The sequence below is a fragment of the Salvelinus sp. IW2-2015 genome, linkage group LG11, assembly GCF_002910315.2.
Source record: "Salvelinus sp. IW2-2015 linkage group LG11, ASM291031v2, whole genome shotgun sequence".
Lineage (NCBI taxonomy): Eukaryota > Metazoa > Chordata > Actinopteri > Salmoniformes > Salmonidae > Salvelinus > Salvelinus sp. IW2-2015.
The window spans coordinates 20,745,292-20,765,070 of record NC_036851.1 but is presented as its reverse complement, the minus strand read 5'-3'; the positions used below and the strand labels follow the sequence as shown (position 1 = coordinate 20,765,070).

At 45.2% G+C, this 19,779-nt stretch overlaps 1 pseudogene; it reads right to left on the bottom strand.

Moving 5' to 3' along the window:
* LOC111969955 (coiled-coil domain-containing protein 3-like) overlaps window positions 1–19,779 on the bottom strand; it is a 42,020-nt pseudogene that overhangs the window by 7,273 nt on the left and 14,968 nt on the right.

Genomic DNA, 19,779 nt, shown 5'->3' with positions numbered 1-19,779 from the left:
CCATGTTATCAGAGGGACATCTTAAAGGTTTTTGAGGGAAAACAGCTGTGGGTCCCAGTTGAAGATACCTCCATGGGCATGAGATTCTCAGTCTAGCGCAGGAAAATGATGACTATAATCATAACAGCATGTGTGTTGGGTAATTATCATTCGTTTTACATGTGAAGTCCCTAGAATGTCATTCTTACACAGCAGTAACAGTCATGTCTGTGTGGCATGATGACAGTATATGATTGCGTTGTGCTGTCACACAGTGCAGCCTGTGGGCCGAGCCATTCCTTCCAGTTATTTTGTAATACGAGTGTAATCATAAGAAAAACATTGTGCATTTCCTTGGCTTTGACTCTGATTACAGATTTGAGCTGAGATGTGGTCATTAATGGAAACATAAGCCAATTCTTATTCCTTCACCGTGAAAGAAGGCTTTTATGTGCAGTCAGCACATGATTGGAAACAGAGAAGACTGATGTAAATCTTGAATTCAATGAATGGCGTCTAAAGACCATTCGTTTCTATAAAGGGACCGTACAGGACTCTATGATGTAATCACTGGCGTTGATCTTGACACTGAAACTCTGAGGTGAACCATGGATAGGTTATGGAGAAATGTGTAGACTTCATAGTCATGTTTACTAGCATTCAGTATCTTACAATGCGTATGAGGCACACTTTTCCCTCAACCTACTTCAAATCAGGACCACGGGACAGGGCTTTGAAACTGATCCAATAATTTGGTCACACTTAATTTGAACAGTCCAGATAGTTCATCTGTAAATGCTCTAAAGATGGTCCTACTATCAACAACCTATCTGTTGACAAGCAACTGCTTGCTAAGGTTACAGTTAGGATTAGGTTTAGAAAAAGGGTTAGAGTAAGGTTTAGGGTTAAGATTAGGGTTAGGTTAAAACTTCTTATGGCTGAGATCGGCTAAGATCCAGTTAACGGGATCGATTTGACAACAGCCAGTGGAAGTGCAGGGCGCCAAATTCAAACAACAGAAATTTCATATTTAAAATTCCTCAAACATACAAGTATTTCACACCATTTTAAAGATAAACTTGTTGTTAATCCCACCACAGTGTCCGATTTCAAAAAAGGCTTTATGACAAAAGCACACCAAACGATTATGTTAGATCAGTACCTAGTCACAGAAAAACACAGCCATTTTTCCAGCCAAAGAGAGGAGTCACAAAAAGCAGAAATAGTGATAAAATGAATCACTAACCTTTGATGATCTTCATCAGATGACACTCATAGGACTTCATGTTACACAATACATGTATGTTTTATTCGATAAAGTGCATATTTATATCCAAAATTCTCAGTTTACATTGGCGCGTTACGTTCAGTAATGTTTTGCTTCCAAAACATCCAGTGATTTTGCAGAGAGCCACATCAATTTACAGAAATAGTCATCATAAATTTAATATAAGATACAAGTGTTATGCACAGAATTAGAGATAGACTTCTCCTTAATGCAACCGCTGTGTCAGATTTCCAAAAAGCTTTACGGAAAAAGCAAACCATGCAATAATCTGAGTACAGCGCTCAGACAACAAAACCATGTTGGAGTCAACAGAAGTCAGAAATAGCGTTAGAAATATTCACTTACCTTTGATGATCTTCATCAAAATGCACTCCCAGGAATCCCAGTTCCACAATAAATGTTTGATTTGTTCGATAAAGTACATCATTTATGTCCAAATACCTCCTTTTTGTTCGCGCGTTTAGCCCAGTAATCCAAATTCATGAGGCGCGAGCAGATGAAAAGTCCAAAAGTTCCGTTACAGTCCGTAGAAACATGTCAAACAATGTATAGAATCAATCTTTAGGATGTTTTTAACATAAATCTTCAATAATGTTTCAACCGGAGAATTCCTTTGTCTTCAGAAATGCAATGGAACGCAAGCTAACTCTCACGTCAACGCGCGTGGTCAGCTCATGGCACTCTGCCAGACCCCTGACTCAAAGAGCCCTCATTCCCCCCTCCTTCACAGTAGAAGCATCAAACAAGGTTCTAAAGACTGTTGACATCTAGTGGAAGCTTTAGGAAGTGCAATATGACCAATATCCCACTGTATATTCAATAGGCAATGAGTTGAAAAACTACAAACCTCAGATTTACAACTTCCTGGTTGGATTTCTTTTCAGGTCTTTGCCTGCCATATGAGTTCTGTTATACTCACAGACATCATTCAAACAGTTTTAGAAACTTCAGAGTGTTTTCTATCCACATATACTAATAATATGCATACCCATAGCTTCTGGGACTGAGTAGTAGGCAGTTTACTCTGGGCACCTTATTCATGTTATGCTGGTGAATGAGGACCCAAAAGCGACGTAATAGAAACAGAGTCTTTATTCCAGTATCAAACAAACAATGATTCTCCTGGATATATCAAAGGTAAATCCAAAACAGGAAACTGAAATCCTCTCGTCAGTAGAGAGGAACGACTGGAGACGCGACCACAGACTGCAGGTCGCTTCAGGAAGGCACAGGCCGTAGCTGACATAGACACCTGCTCACACGCAGCATCTGAAGAAGGCAAAAACACGACAGGGCGGAACAAGGACACAGGACAGCAACATCAAACAAGAATCCGACAAGGACAGAAGCGGAAAACAGAGGGAGAAATAGGGACTCTAATCAGAGGGCAAAATAGGGGACAGGTGTGAAAGAGTAAATGAGGTCGTTAGGAGAATGAGAAACAGCTGGGAGCAGGAACGGAACGATAGAGAGAGAGAGCGAGAGAGGGAAAGAGGAAGGGGAGAGAGAGGGATAGAAAGAGGGAAGAACCTAATAAGACACAGCAGAGGGAAGCACAGGGACAAGACATGATGATCAAGACAAAACATGACAGTACCCCCCACTCACCGAGCGCCTCCTGGCGCACTCGAGGAGGAACCCTGGCGGCAACGAGGAAATCATCATCAACGAACGGTCCAGCACGTCCCGAGATGGAACCCAACTCCTCTCCTCAGGACCGTAACCCTCCAAATCCACTAAGTACTGGTGACCACGTCCCCGAGAACGCATGTCATGATCTTCCGTACCTTGTAAATAGGTGCGCCCTCGACAAGGACGGGGGGGGGGGGAAGACGAACGGGGCGCGAAGAAAAGGCTTGACACAGGAGACATGGAAGACAGGGTGGCGCGACGAAGATGTCGCGGAAGAAGCAGTCGAACAGCGACAGGTTGACGACCTGAGAGACACGGAACGGACCAATGAACCGCGGAGTCAACTTGCGGAAGCTGTCGTAAGGGGAAGTTTACGAGTGGAAGCCACCACTCTTGACCGCGACAATACCTAGGACTCTTAATCCTACGTTTATTGGCGGCTCTCACAGTCTGCGCCCTGTAACGGCAAAGTGCAGACCTGACCCTCCTCCAGGTGCGCTCACAACGTTGGACAAAAGCCTGAGCGGAGGGAACGCTGGACTCGGCGAGCTGGGACGAGAACAGAGGAGGCTGGTCCCAAGACTACTCTGAAACGGAGATAGCCCGGTAGCAGACGAAGGAAGCGAGTTGTGAGCGTACTCAGCCCAGGGGAGCTGTTCTGCCCAAGACGCAGGGTTTCGAAACGAAAGGCTGCGTAATATGCACCAATCGACTGATTGGCCCTTTCTGCTTGACCGTTAGACTGGGGATGAAACCGAGAAGAGAGACTGACGGAAGCACCAATCAAACGACAGAACTCCCTCCAAAACTGTGACGTGAATTGCGGACCTCTGTCTGAAACGGCGTCTAACGGGAGGCCAGGAATTCTGAACACATTCTCAATGATGATTTGTGCCGTCTCCTTAGCGGAGGAAGCTTAGCGAGGGGAATGAAATGTGCCGCCTTAGAGAACCTATCGATAACCGTAAGAATCACAGTCTTCCCGCAGACGAAGGCAGACCGGTAATAAAGTCTAAGGCGATGTGAGACCATGGTCGAGAAGGAATGGGGAGCGGTCTGAGACGACCGGCAGGAGGAGAGTTACCTGACTTAGTCTGCGCGCAGTCCGAACAAGCAGCCACGAAACGGCGCGTGTCCCGCTCCTGAGTAGGCCACCAAAACCGCTGGCGAATAGAAGCAAGCGTACCCCGAACGCCGGGGTGGCCAGCTAACTTGGCAGAGTGAGCCCACTGAAGAACAGCCAGATGAGTAGAGACAGGAACGAACAGAAGGTTACTAGGACAAGCGCGCGGCGACGCAGTGTGAGTGAGTGCTTGCTTTACCTGTCTCTCAATTCCCCAGACAGTCAACCCGACAACACGCCCTTCGGGAGAATCCCCTCGGGGTCGGTAGAAGCCACAGAACTAAAGAGACGGGATAAGGCATCAGGCTTGGTGTTCTTATTTCCCGGGCGATAGGAAATCACGAACTCGAAACGAGCGAAAAACAACGCCCAACGAGCTTGACGTGCATTAAGTCGTTTGGCAGAACGGATGTACTCAAGGTTCTTATGGTCAGTCCAAACGACAAAAGGGACGGTCGCCCCTCCAACCACTGTCGCCATTCGCCTATGGCTAAGCGGATGGCGAGCAGTTCGCGGTTACCCACATCATAGTTGCGCTCCGATGGCGACAGGCGATGAAGAAAAGTAAGCGCAAGGATGGACTTATCGTCAGAATGGAAGCGCTGAGACAGAATGGCTCCCACGCCCACCTCTGAAGCGTCAACCTCGAAAATGAATTGTTTAGTGACGTCAGGAGTAACAAGGATAGGGGCGGATGTAAAACGCTTCTTGAGGAGATCAAAAGCTCCCTGGGCGGAACCGGACCACTTAAAGCAAGTCTTGACAGAAGTCAGAGCTGTGAGAGGGGCAGCCACTTGACCGAAATTACGAATGAAACGCCGATAGAAATTAGCGAAACCGAGAAAGCGCTGCAACTCGACACGTGACTTAGGAACGGGCCAATCGCTGACAGCCTGGACCTTAGCGGGATCCATCTGAATGCCTTCAGCGGAAATAACAGAACCGAGAAATGTGACAGAGGACATGAAAGGCGCACTTCTCAGCCTTCACGTAGAGACAATTCTCTAAAAGGCGCTGGAGTACACGTCGAACGTGCTGAACATGAATCTCGAGTGACGGTGAAAAATCAGGATATCGTCAAGGTAAACGAAAACAAAGATGTTCAGCATGTCTCTCAGTACATCATTAACTAATGCCTGAAAGACAGCTGGAGCATTAGCGAGACCGAACGGCAGAACCCGGTATTTCAAAATGCCCTAACGGAGTGTTAAACGCCGTCTTCCACTCGTCCCCTCTCTGATGCGTACGAGATGGTAAGCGTTACGAAGGTCCAACTTAGTAAAGCACCTGGCTCCCTGCAGAATCTCGAAGGCTGACGACATAAGGGGAAGCGGATAACGATTCTTAACCGTTATGTCATTCAGCCCTCGATAATCCACGCAGGGGCGAAGAGTACCGTCCTTCTTCTTAACAAAGAAAAACCCGCTCCGGCGGGAGAGGAAGAGGCACCACGGTACCGGCGTCGAGAGAAACAGACAGATAATCCTCGAGAGCCTTACGTTCGGGAGCGCACAGAGAGTATAGTCTACCCCGAGGGGGAGTCGTCCCCGGAAGGAGATCAATACACACAATCATACGACCGGTGAGAGGAGAGAGTTGGCTCTGGACCGACTGAAGACGTGGCGTAGATCATGATATTCCTCCGGCACTCCTGTCAAATCACCAGGTTCCTCCTGAGTAGAGGGGACAGAAGAAACAGGAGGGATAGCAGACATTAAACACTTCACATGACAAGAAACGTTCCAGGATAGGATAGAATTACTAGACCAATTAATAGAAGGATTATGACATACTAGCCAGGGATGACCAAACACAGGTGTAAAGGTGAACGAAAAATCAAAAAGGAAATGGTCTCACTGTGGTTACCAGATACTGTGAGGGTTAAGGTAGTGTCTCACATCTGATACTGGGGAGAAGACTACCATCTAAGGCGAACATGGGCGTGGGCTTCCCTAACTGTCTGAGAGGAATGTCATGTTTCCGAGCCCATGCTTCGTCCATAAAACAACCCTCAGCCCAGAGTCTATCAAAGCACTGCAGGAAGCAGCCAAACCGGTCCAGCGTAGATGGACCGACAAGGTAGTACAGGATCTTGATGGAGAGACTTGAGTAGTAGCGCTCACCAGTAGCCCTCCGCTTACTGATGAGCTCTGGCTTTTACTGGACATGACATGACAAAATGTCCAGCAGAACCGCAATAGAGGCAAAGGCGGTTGGTGATTCTCCGTTCCCTCTCCTTAGTCGAGATGCGAATACCTCCCAGCTGCATGGGCTCAGTCTCTGAGCCGGTGGGAGGAGATGGTTGAGATGCGGAGAGGGGAAGCACCGTTAACGCGAGCTCTCTTCCACGAGCTCGGTGACGAAGATCTATCCGTCGTTCTATGCGGATGGCGAGTGCAATCAAAGAGTCCACGCTGGAAGGAACCTCCCGAGAGAGAATCTCATCCTTAACCTAGCGTGAAGTCCCTCCAAGAAAACGAGCGAGCAACGCCGGCTCGTTCCAGTCACTGGAGGCAGCAAGTGCGAAACTCTATAGAGTAATCCGTTATGGATCGATCACCTTGACATAGGGAAGCCAGAGCCCTGGAAGCCTCCTTCCCAAAAACTGAACGATCAAAAACCCGTATCATCTCCTCTTTAAAGTTCTGATAATCGTTAGAACACTCAGCCCTTGCCTCCCAGATAGCTGTGCCCCACTCCGAGCCCGACCAGTAAGGAGTGATATGACGTAAGCGATCCGAGCTCTCTCACTTGAGTACGTGTTGGGCTGGAGAGAAACACAATATCACACTGGGTGAGAAAAGAGCGACACTCAGTGGGCTGCCCAGAGTAACATGGTGGGTTATTAACCCTAGGTTCCGGAGACTCGGAAGACCAGGAAGTAGCTGGTGGCCCGAGACGAAGATCTGAAACTGTCCAGAGAGATCGGAGACCTGAGCGGCCAGGGTCTCAACGGCATGACGACAGCAAACAATTCCTGCTCGTGTCTGCCGAGCATTGTCCCTGGAACTCGACGGCAGTGTTGAGAGAATCCATAGTCGCTGGGTCCATCTTGGTCGGATTCTTCTGTTATGCTGGTGAATGAGGACAAAAGCGACGTAATAGAAACAGAGTCTTTATTCCAGTATCAAACACAATGATTCTCCTGGATATATCAAAGGTAAATCCAAAACAGGAAACTGAAATCCTCTCGTCAGTAGAGAGGAACGACTGGAGACGCGACCACAGACTGCAGGTCGCTTCAGGAGGCACAGGCCGTAGCTGACATGACACCTGCTCACACGCAGCATCTGAAGAAGGCAAAACACGACAGGGCGGAACAAGGACACAGGACACGAACCATCAAACAAGATCCGACAAGGACAGAAGCGGAAAACAGAGGGAGAAATTAGGGACTCTAATCAGAGGGCAAAATAGGGGACAGGTGTGAAAGAGTAAATGAGGTCGTTAGGAGAATGAGAAACAGCTGGGAGCAGGAACGGAACGATAGAGAGAGAGAGCGAGAGAGGGAAAGAGGAAGGGGGAGAGAGAGGGATAGAAAGAGGGAAAGAACCTAATAAGACCAGCAGAGGGAAGCACAGGGACAAGACATGATGATCAAAGACAAAACATGACAATTCATCCAAGCTACTCAATACTGCCCCCAGTCATAAGAAGTTAAGAGTTAAGTTGAAATGTTCCTGATAGCCTGTAGAGTATCTACAGATGGACTACCCAAATAAAGTTTTACCAAAAGGTTTTACCTACAGTAGCAGTCAAAAGTTTGGACACACCTACTCATTCAAGGGTTTTTCTTAATTTTGACTATTTTCTACATTGTAGAATAATACTGAAGACATCAAAACTATTAAATAACACATATAGAATCATGTAGTAACCAAATAAGTGTTAAACAAATCTAAATATATTTTATGTTTGAGATTCTTCAAAGTAGCCACCCTTTGCTTTGATGACAGCTTTGCACACTCTTGGGATTCTCTCAACAAGCTTCATGATGAATGCTTTTCCAACAGTCTTGAAGGAGTTCCCACATATGCTGAGCACTTGTTGGTTGCTTTTGCTTCACTCTGCGGTCCAACTCCTCCCAAACCATCTCAATTGGGTTGAGGTCGGGTGATTGTGGAGGCCAGGTCATCTGATGCCGCACTCCATCCCTCTCCTTCTTGGTCAAATAGCCATTACAAGAAGTACAGTCTAATAGATTTCTGTTCTGTGCTCATTGTAGAAAACTCCATAGATGGATAAAAAACCTGTATGCCTCTCCTTGTCTCTCAGCCGCATCCCACATCCTACTCTCCAGTCAACATACTCTATTCTGCATTGACACTTTTAGAGAGAAGCACAGCAGAGCTCTAACCAATGGGAGTCTGACTGTCTGGACCATCAGAGCAAGGCCTCTATCCACCACCTAAAGAATTCTGGTCTCCCAGCCACAAAGAACAAATTACACTTACAAGCCTCTCCTCAGTGGACCTTTGAAGATTGTGGTTAGCCCTGACTACAAAGCCACTATTAGGGATGTAAAAAACATTTTCACATGGCCATCCCCATGTACTGTAAAAATAATTTACATACCTTCCCCCCTCATAAAATGTACTCAAAAAGAATGATTACCACCACAAATAACAATAACAGTAGCAACCCTGTGTTTATAAGCGTGGATAATCGACTTGACCACTTCTCCCTGTTTGTCTCAGCTAGTGGGAAATCAGATTTAAAAAATGTACTGCCTTTAAAAAAACATATCTGATATGGCTGACATGCTTAAAAACAAATGTGGTTTCTACTGACAATTGAGATGTACAAACTATGGCATAAGGGGATGACAAGCGGATAAGAGGCAATCTGTAATTTTGATTAAGANAAACAAATGTGGTTTCTACTGACAATTGAGATGTACAAACTATGGCATAAGGGGATGACAAGCGGATAAGAGGCAATCTGTAATTTTGATTAAGACATTAATGAGCGAGCTAGGACGGATTTGGTCAATATAACTGTTTGTTCAGAACATTTTTACAGTGTTCTCCCTGTACATCAAGTCAGAACCGTAGGATAAATAAAGGGAGCATATAAGCCGACAATGAAAGCTCTTACAATATTTGATGATTACATTCCTCTAAAACAGGTTATAGGCTACATGTGCACCAACAAGTCAGAACGGTAGGCAAAATTCAGAGGGGAAAATAGACCAAGTTATTAGGGTGAGGCACATGGGCTACTAACAGCTTACTACACAACATACACTTAGTATTACTTTCTTAGCTACAGTATACATATCTCCCTGGCATATTACATAATTTGTGCAGCAGCATACAAGATATTTATGGACTCACCTTGTTGTGCTGTACTCACTTGAACAGGAAGGAGGCGCGGCAGTCCTCTGTTGGCAAATTTTGCCAATTTACAATTCCAATTTGGAAGTTGGATGACCGTTCAAAATGTATTTTCCCAGTCGGAGCTAGTCTTTTCCTGAGTTCCCAGTTGTCTTGAACTCCCTGAAGTCAGATTTCCCAGTTCTGAGTTAACACTTGTTATGAGCGCGACAGAAATCATGCTGGATTGACAGCATGGCCAATGTTGAATGTTTATAATTTTAAGCTTGGAAAAGAGAACCTTAAACCGAGAATTGGGACCACATACCCACTCCAATGAATAACAGGCTAGTGATTGCTTTGCAATGCTTACAGTTAGCCACTGATTCCTTCCAAACCACTCATTGTTGAAGGTACGATTTCCAACTTGCTGTATAATGTTTATGTCCAATGCCCGATGAGCACCGATACTTTTTATATATAATTTCTCTTCATTATTTCGCTTCATATGACAAGGATTAAAAAGGATTTGCCAGTAGATTGTTGACTTGATTCATGATGCTCAAATCAAATCAAACTGTTGTGTTATCGGCAAACTTAATGATGGTGTTGGAGTTGTGCCTGGCCGTGCAGTCATGAGTGAACAGGGAGTACAGGAAGGGACTGAGCACGCACCCCTGAGGGGCCCCCGTGTTGAGGATCAGCGTGGTGAATGTGTTACCTACCCCTTAACTTCTAGCTAAGATTTTGAAAGTATGTCCAATCAAAGCTACTGTAGATATAATGTGATTTGACCTCATTTTATCTGTGGCCAATGACCTTCAGCCTTCTTGGATGGGCACTTATAATGTAACTCTATGGCAGCTCCCAAGGTGCTTGAATTTTGTAGCTCTACCCTTAGATTTGTCAGTGATGTAGTGTCCCCATGTGTGACAGAACACTAAACCAATCACGGCGCAACTAGAGAACATTACCAACCCCTACGCTCTGCATTTTCCGCTGGCTGCCCCACCACCACAGAAAGCACTGAGCTAGGCTGAAACACCTGCATTTTGGAGCTGCTTTACTCAAGAAAGCAAAAAAGAGACCATGTTTGTATGTTTGTATGGAGGCTTTATTAACTCAAGTATCATTAATATTTTTGGGGCTAAAAATGTGGGGTTCAAAACACCACTGCTCCTATTGCATTCTGTTTCATTATAGGCACTGTTCCCTGATTGGGGGTTAAGGGGAGTTTAAGTTAAACATAATACTATGCAGCGCTACCTTTTGCTAAAAACTTCCTGTCTATCAAGTGCAGGTGATCATGGAAGACTTGCTACAATATGCAACGCTGCATGCTACCTCAGCCATGGGGAATGGCAAGGAAATTTGATCAGCTGTTTATAGTGTGTCTGTCAAAGGTTTCCTGCATGTGTTTTGATGAGATTCTTCCAACCTAGGTTGTTTTTCTTTGCCGGTCTTGCTCTTTGGTGGTTTAGGAGCTGCTGTTTAAGCAGTGCTGTTAAGACTTTTATAACAAAGGCACACAAAAACAAGAGCGATAGATAAGATTAATTCGTACCCGGCTGTCTTCCTGAGCCTCCCACTCTGGGGTGTAGGTGTGGACTGTGATTCCGGCCGTGCAGTTGGAGAATTGGAAGAGGCTGGCGAACATGCGGTGGTTCTCTGGTGGTGGTGTGCTGGGAAGATTGGATCTTGGAAGTTAACACCATGGGGATGATGTGTAGTTCTCATCCATCCTGAGGAACACAGAGAGACAGGGGATCAAGATACATTGCATTTGAATTCCACACACACACACACACACACACCACACAACACACAACACCACACACACACACACACACACCACACACACCACACACACACACACACACACACACACACACACACACACACACACACACACACACACACACACACACACACACACACACACACACACACACACACACACACACACACACACACACAACACACACACACACACACACACACACCACACACAAACACAACACACCACACACACACATACTCATACTGTAAGGCTTTGAGACTGAAGTGTGGCAGATTTTGTGATGCGGCTGTTGGGGTGTCAGACAGGGTTAAAATAACATGTATTTTATCCTCCTCAGTGTGTGGCTTTGGTATCTGTTTATCTCAACTATGCTTTGGGCCACAGCTGTCTAATAAAACCTCCAATCGTGTGACACGGAGGGGAATACCCGTAGCATAACAGTTAGAGCACCTGCAGTAAAATATTATGACAATTCTTCAGCAGCTACACAAAATTACTTAAGCATTACAAAGGCATTTGGCAGCACAATTACATTTACCTCCAGGTGAAACATTGAAAGTCACATCCAAACTCATCTAAACTAAGTGGCATACTCTCTCTATGTCTCACATTCTCTCTTCTTTCGTTCTGTTGTTTTTATTAATTGTGGTGTTTAAAAAATGTCACTCATAACCTCTCCAAGCAGACATCTGCACACACACATATATGCACGCGCACGCGCACGCGCACGCCTCCCATCAAATGAAGGAAGTCTGTTATCACATCTCTCAAGGTGGCAAAATACATATTAATACAACACCATGGTTACCCTGGCATAAAAGGAGGAGAAATAACACACTTATTTGGTCTGCCTCTTGTTAAGGGCACTGCTCCTTTCTTTACTGTGAGCTTTGGCTGCTTTCCAAGGGCAAGCCTGAGGAAAAGTTCAGATTTATGTTTGAGCTACTTAATTTCAGAGAATAGATCACGAAATGGCCTGCAGAGTTTATTATAAGTAATAATCAAGCCTACATTGCGGTGAAGGAAGGACAAGTGGGTTCCATGGATTGTTTCCAAATGCAGGAAACTGTTCAATGGGCTGGTATGACATCATTTTGAATTATAAAGCTGGAAGGAAATTGTGTGTTTGTACAAACAGATCGTTTTTTAATGTGATTATCAGGAGTTAAACAGCTGTGTTATTCAAATGATTCAAGCAATCAACATCTGACAGATGCTTGAACCAGTGTTCTTCAGAGAAAACTTTTCTCATGCATTCTGTTAGGTACAAATAATGACGGTCAGCACAGAACAAACAGTATATCACGGAACAGTAAATGTTACAGTATCTTCTCCAATCAACAGCTTCCAACCCCTCCCCCCCACCCCAGCCCATGTCTAGACTCCATCTAGGTTATGAGTGACAGTAGCTGCATGCGAGAAGTGTTACATTGGGTTTTGAGGGTAGTGAATGAAAATCGAGTATGGCACAAAAATACAAAATAAAAAGGCACCTCATGTATGTGTGTGTATGTGTGTGCGTGAGCTCTATGTTTGTATGTTTTTGTCTGACCCAGATAGCCTGATGTTTTGTCCCTACGGTGGGGGTCACTCATAACGTTGATAATGATGGCCAACTCCGGCACTGGAATGTTAGCAGAGGCAACACAAGGTCAACCCTAAGAGCTACAGTGCCTTCGGAAAGTATTCAGACCCCTTGACTTTTTCCACATTTTGTTACGTTACAGCCTTATTCTAAAATGTATTACAATTTTCAAAAACTTCCTCATAAATCTACACACAATACCCCATAATGACAAAGCAAAAACAGGTTTTTAGAGATTTTTCCAAATTTATAAAAAATTAAAAACAGAAATACCTTTGCTATGAGACTCGAAATTGAGCTTAGTTGCATCCTGTTTCCATTGATCATCCTTAAGATGTTTCTACAACTTGATTGGAGTCCACCTGTGGTAAATTCAAGTGATTGGACAGGATTTGGAAAAGGTACACACCTGTTTATATAAGGTCCCACAGCTGACAGTGCATGACAAAGCAAAAACCAAGTAATGAGGTCGAAGGAATTGTCTGTAGCGCTCCGAGACAGGATTGTGTCGAGGCACAGACCTCGGGAAGGGTACCAAAACAGTTCTGCAGCATTGAAGGTCCCAAGAACACAGTGGCTTCCATCATCCTTAAATGTAAAAAGTTTGGAACTAGCAAGACTCTTCATTGAGCTGGCCGCCCGTCCAAACTGAGGAATCGGGGGAGAAGGGCTTTGGTCAGGGAGGTGACCAAGAACCTATGGTCACTCTGAGAGAGCTCTAGAGCTCCATTGTGGAGATGGGAGAACCTTCCAGAACGACAACCATCTCTGCAGCACTCTACCAATCAGGCAGAGTGGCCAGGCGGAAGCCGCTCCTCAGTAAAGGGCACATGACAGCCTGCTTGGAGGTTGCCAAAAGGCACCGAAAGACTCTCAGACCATGAGAAACAAGATTCTCTGGTCGGATGAAACCAAGATTCAACTCTTTGGCCTGAATACCAAGCATCACATCTGGAGGAAGCCTGGCACCATCCCTACGGTGAAGCGTGGTGGTGGCAGCATCATGCTGTGGGGATGTTTTTCAGAGGCAGGGACTGGGAGACTAGTCAGGATCGAGGCCAAGATGAATACAGCAAAGTACAGAGAGATCCTTGATGAAAACCTGCTCCAGAGTGCTCAGGTCCTCAGACTGGGGTGAAGGTTCACCTTCCAAAAGGACAACTACCCTAAGCCCACAGCCAAGACAAAGCAGGAGTGGCTTCGGGATAAGTATCTGAATGTCCTTGAGTGGTCCAGCCAGAGCCCGGACTTGAACCCGATCAAACATATCTGGAGAGACCTGAAAATAGCTATGCAGCAACGCTCCCCATCCAACCTGACAGAGCTTGAGAGGATCTGCAGAGAAGAATGGTAGAAACTCCCCAAATACAGGTGTGCCAAGCTTGTAGCGTCATACCCAAGAAGAATCGAGGCTGTAATCGCTGCCAAAGGTGCTTCAACAAAGTACTGAGTAAAGGGTCTGAATACTTATGTAAATGTAATATTTCTGTTTATTATTTTTAGTAAATTAGCAAAAAATGTCTAAACCTGTTTTTGCTTTGTCATTGTGGGGTATAATGTGTTGATTGATGAGGGAAAAAAACTATCTAATACATTTTAGAAAATGCAACGTAACAAAATGTGGAAAAATGTAAGGTGTCTGAATACTTTCCGATGGCACTGTATGTGGCTGGTGAGAGAGGATCCGGCGGGAATAACACTCTGTGTTTGACTGTGTTGGCCCCCCCAAAAAATGCATATGGTTCTAATTAACTATTTTGCACAGACACAATAACACACTCACAATATACAAGACCATCGAGAACGTCTGTGTGTACTCATTTCAATAGCTTTGAAATTAATTTAACTATATATTTTGAAGGACGCTGGAACCAATATCTCCCTCAAAACAATAACTGATGCACTGGTTTTAATTAATTCCATGCTCCTGAGACATGGATACTTCCCATCCTGACAAGCATGGCTTTGTGGATTGTTTTATACCACATCATTCATGAACCGTACGTTTTGTCCCTTTTTTTCTCCCTTCCTCCATCCCTTGCCCGATCTCTCTCACCCTTCCTCCATCCATTCCTCTCTCACTCTTTGCTCTGTTGCATATGGCCAGTGTTTCCCCTACTTCTCAAGTCTAGCATGAGGCCTATGTCTCCGGACATTTGGTTCCTATTGGATTACAAGCTGATGTATAAACCAATCAAATACTCACAGAGGGCGCACTAATGTCAACCAGCACTAGTAAATACAGGCCAATGTTTCCACTGGTTTAAATTTCTACTCAGCTTCTACAAATTCCATGGCACTTAGCAGAAACATAATTAAGCCCCAACCACTTGTGTACATTCCCAAACAGTTCCCCAGGCAATGGTTGTAGAAAAAATGCTGGCTTAGCTAAGTAATATCCTGGATGCGCTTTCTGTATTAGCTAGCTATATTGTCGCAGTTCTACCAAACCAACGTATCATCTACATTACACCCTCAGCATAAGGTATCAACTACATACAGTAGAGTCAATGGGACAGCAGTTATAGGGATTATCCTTTGTTTCAAACCCTCAGACCCCTTTTCACATCTCCTCTCAAATTCCCCAACTTTAAACAGCTCCCATCCCTCTCTCTCCCATCCCTCCACATAAAACCCTGTTCCTTCATAGGAAAGCTTGTCCTCTCGTCATAACCTTGTTTAGTCAAAAGCATGTTGGTTTAATTAATGCAGCCTCTCTCCTATTTCTTAGCTTTTCTTTTATGGTTTGACTGGTGAGTTTTGCCCTACCGAAATGGAACAAGCTGGCTGGTTGGTTCATGATGCGGCCACACAATGGTGGAAAAAGTACTCAATTGCCATACTTGAATAAAAGTTACGATACCTTATGTGGCGTACAGTGGATAAGCCACCAGGGGGAGACTCGTTGAAGCCAGGTGACAGACGGAGTCTACATCAAGCGGCAGTGGCTCCCTCTGCTGGATGTGCCAGGTCTCGACGGGTCCGGCCAGGACTAATTGGGGCTGATGAGTAAACCACTGATCTGCCACAAGTGGTGGAGAACGCGGCATTTGACAACGTGGTCGGATCAGGGTTGACATTTACGCGGTATCAGCATGGACGGGTTGATAGCTCAGTTCGTTTGGGCCCAACAAGCGCAACAGGACATTCAGGAATGATCGCTGGGAGAACAGCTTTTACAGAAAGTCTGCCTGCTTGAGGAAGTCAGGAAGCTGTGGGGAGAAACGCAGATCGATTTGCATTCCAATCAATTTTTAATAAAGCTAATGGACGATGACGACATCGAGACCTACCTTTGCACGTTCGAACGGACAGCACTCCGGGAAGGATGTCCCAAGGCGAAGTGGGCGAGTCTGCTGTTCCCGTCCCTGTCCGGAGACGACCAAAGGCGTACTATGACCTCAACACCGAACAGGTGGCTAACTACGACGGTCTCAATAGGGAGGTACTCAGCCGCTACCGGTACAGCCTGGCCCGTCGGGCCCAACTGGTCCACCACTAGAGGTTCGTGGCCGACGCTTTCCCCCTGAGCCCAGATGAGCAACCTACTGTGCATCACCAGGGCATGGCTCCTAATCGACGTAACCACCCTCCCCGTTACTGACAAAGTGGTCATGGATCATTTCTTACAGACGCTACCTCGCAAAATGAAGAGGATGGCGAGCCTATGCACGCCCCAGACCTTGGAGGACCTCTTGGGAGCCGTGGAGACGCACCAGAATACCGAGGCTCTGCTGAAGGTACGCAGGATGAGTCCGGGAGCCATTGGAGGGGACTTAAGGACGACCCGACCACCGTACTCCACAATCCGACAGTCAGCCAGGCTAAAGGACCCTCCCCAGGTGGATGAAGACCAAATGAGGTGTTTTGGGGCTGATTGCTCACCACCCGTACGGGGCCCATAAAGCTGCCATGAGGGCAGCACACGGGAGGGATGGAGATAGTGAGAGGTTGCTACCGGATAGACGTACTCAAGGTCTGCTAGATCCGAGGGGCTCGGTGATCTACCCCAGAGGAGACAGCATTCCCTGGAGCCCAGAATGCGGTAACCAGGAGGAAACCTGTTTCTTCTTTTTCTTTATTGTTTTAAATAAACACCCTTGAATCTGAGGTATCACACTTGTCTGTCTGATCTATGTAAACGTAAAAGAAAATGACTCAAGTGAAAGTCACCCAGTAAAATAATCCTTGAGTAAAGTCAAAAAGTATCTGGTTTTAAATGTACTTAAGTACAGCGATGGAAAAAGTACTAAATTGTCATGCTGAAGTCAAAGTAAATGCTATAAATCAAATTCCTTATATGAAAGGTCAAATGCCCCTTAGAACCAACTTCTCTGGTTTTAAAATGGCCTATGTGGCATCGATATGAGTCAGCAATATTAATTCTAGTGTCAAAATTGACTACAAAGTGTAAATAGCATAATTTTGGTCATAAAGTCAGTCTTGTCAAACTGAGTTTTGTAAGTGAGTTCATCACAATTTACTGGAGGGTTGGGTATGGATTAGAGGTCTTCACGGATCCTGTTCCGAACGTACCCGAGGACAACTAGACCCGTTCCATATAGACCTGGTCGGATCCAGACCAGGTCTGAGTTAGGGAAGCAGCAGAAAAGTAATTTTTTAAGCTACTTTATTAACCAGAGCTGATAAAGCCATAGAAGGAGAGAGGTGCCACTCTAGCGGGAGGGGGAGGAGCCGTACTGTGAGCGAGTGACACGGGGAGGAGGGAGGGAGATACGAGAGACCGCAACCGATCAAGCCGACTTGTGCTACAGTATACTAATAGCTGCCACAGCTAGGTTATTTAACATCAATATGATTACGTAGTACCTGTCTTGGACTGCATCAAACTGGGAAAATCTAGTTAAGCTAGCTAACTGAGGCTGCAGTGCATGATCTTTATCATCCTACAGTTACCAATAACTTAATTCAGAATATTTAGTAGCAGCCTGCCTACCTGTTGGCTCTTGGTTGTTGTAGCCTCAGTGGTGTGTATTCATGGATGCCAAGGGAAGCCAGCCTTCTCCCCAAAATGTACCAAAAAATTTGAATAATAATTAATCTATCTTTCATCTCTCTGTGTTTCATCATCTATGACTGCCTATTGCCGCTTTGATGACTTATGATTGGCCAACAAGCTACAAGTGCCACAAGTGCTCGTGAAAAGCAAGAGCAGCAGCATAAATGATATAATTTCTCTCTCTCTACTGCAGCAGACGCGTTTGGATCTGTATGGGCCCTTCCGAACAAGTCAGTTAAAATTACAAATACCCGAGACCTATGACAATCATATCAGATCCGACAATCATCTCAGATCCGGACCCGCTTGGGTCCAAGTTCGGGTCTTGGGTATTTGGGTAAAGGTGGATCCGTGAAGACCTCTAGTATGGAATACTTACATGCCCACTTTTGCCAATGACACCCAATTGCCCAGAGACAACATGTTTTGCTCTGCCCCCAGCTGCCATGTGGACATTTATCGTCAAGTCTGCATATGAGTGCAATGCACGCACATTTAGCTCGTCCAATATTTGCTATCAATGTAGCATTAAACTAACTATTACTGGTTTTAGCTATATATGGCAAGTTTAGTTTAGAGTTTGTTTTCCTCAAGTTGAATGGGCAGAACACGACAGAAAGACAACAGAAGACGACATACCTAAGTCTCACAGAAGATGGCAGGCATGCTAGATAGCAACGATGACAGCTAGAGCAACATGGACACACAAAATGGTGCGAGCTCAAGCAAGCAAAGAAGGAAATGGACCAGGATGAGATACTTGCAACCTCTTTACCTCAGGCAAAAGTCCACCGGCGGAAAAAAGTGAAAATGGACATTTCCATGTCTGAACTTCTCACTGCAATCCAGACCCTAACTACTAAACAAGACGCCACATTCTCCAAAGTGTCCACCATAGAGTGGGCTACCAAAGAAATATCAATGAAGATGGATGGTTTGTCAGAAAATGTCCGTCAGCTTCACACAGATGTGAGCGGGAACAAGGAAAAGATAACGTTTCTAAAGAATGAGGGGAAGAAACTGCAGTCAGAAAACATGGAGCTGAGTGAGAGTGTAGCTGAACTTCAATGTTACTCTCGCAGGTGGAATCTGAAAATCCAAGGTGTAAGAGAGGTAGAGCGAGAGGACATCAGGGAAGCCGTCATCATATCCTGGGGCAGGTGGCTCCGTGCATCAAAGACAAACTAAGATATGTGATCAATGTGGTTCATCGACTTGGGAATCGAAACTCTGATGGACCTTCTCGCAATGTAATTCTGTGCTTCACCATGCGCCACTACAGGGAGATCATCTGGAAAGCGGCCAAGGGGAACAAGTTGCTGGACTAGAAGACGCTTCGCATCAAAGAGGCTCTGTATACCGCAGGATCAGACTCCTAGGGAGAAGCTGTGGCCGCTAATACAGAATGCTCGACAAGAGGGCAAAAAGCTGGGTTCAAGGGCCCACGTGTTCATTGAAGGATGAAAGATTGCTGGTTGATTCTTGTGACATGACACCACACTTGAACTGTGAGTACTGCAAATAGTAAATTTACCGTTCGAACTATAACTTTATATGAACACTTTCCAACCCCCCTCTGTTGTTGATGCCTGGTCTTATTTCAATCTGGATGCAAGGGGTTATACCTGGACCAACAAAATGATGTCACTAAAATCTATTATAAATGTATTCCTAATTTCCCCCTCTTTGTTACAATTTGTTGTAGATGTAGATTATCTAAGGGTAATCGAGGCTATTTGAAATTAAACAACACACTTCTTAAATAACCTATTTTCAATGGGAACATCAAATCAATAGCCAAATACATTTTTGCGAGAGAAGAATTGGGTCATGGAAGTAAATGGGAAATTCTTCAAATTTAAAGTCAGCGTTTTAATCTATTAAACATGCCAAAGAGCTGAAGCACCTAAAGCACCTTAGATAATGTTTTTTAATGTCTTTTATTATTTTATTTAACCCCCCTTTTCTCCCCAATTTCGTGATATCCAATTGGTAGTTACAGTCTTATCCCATTGCTGCAACTCCTGTACGGACTC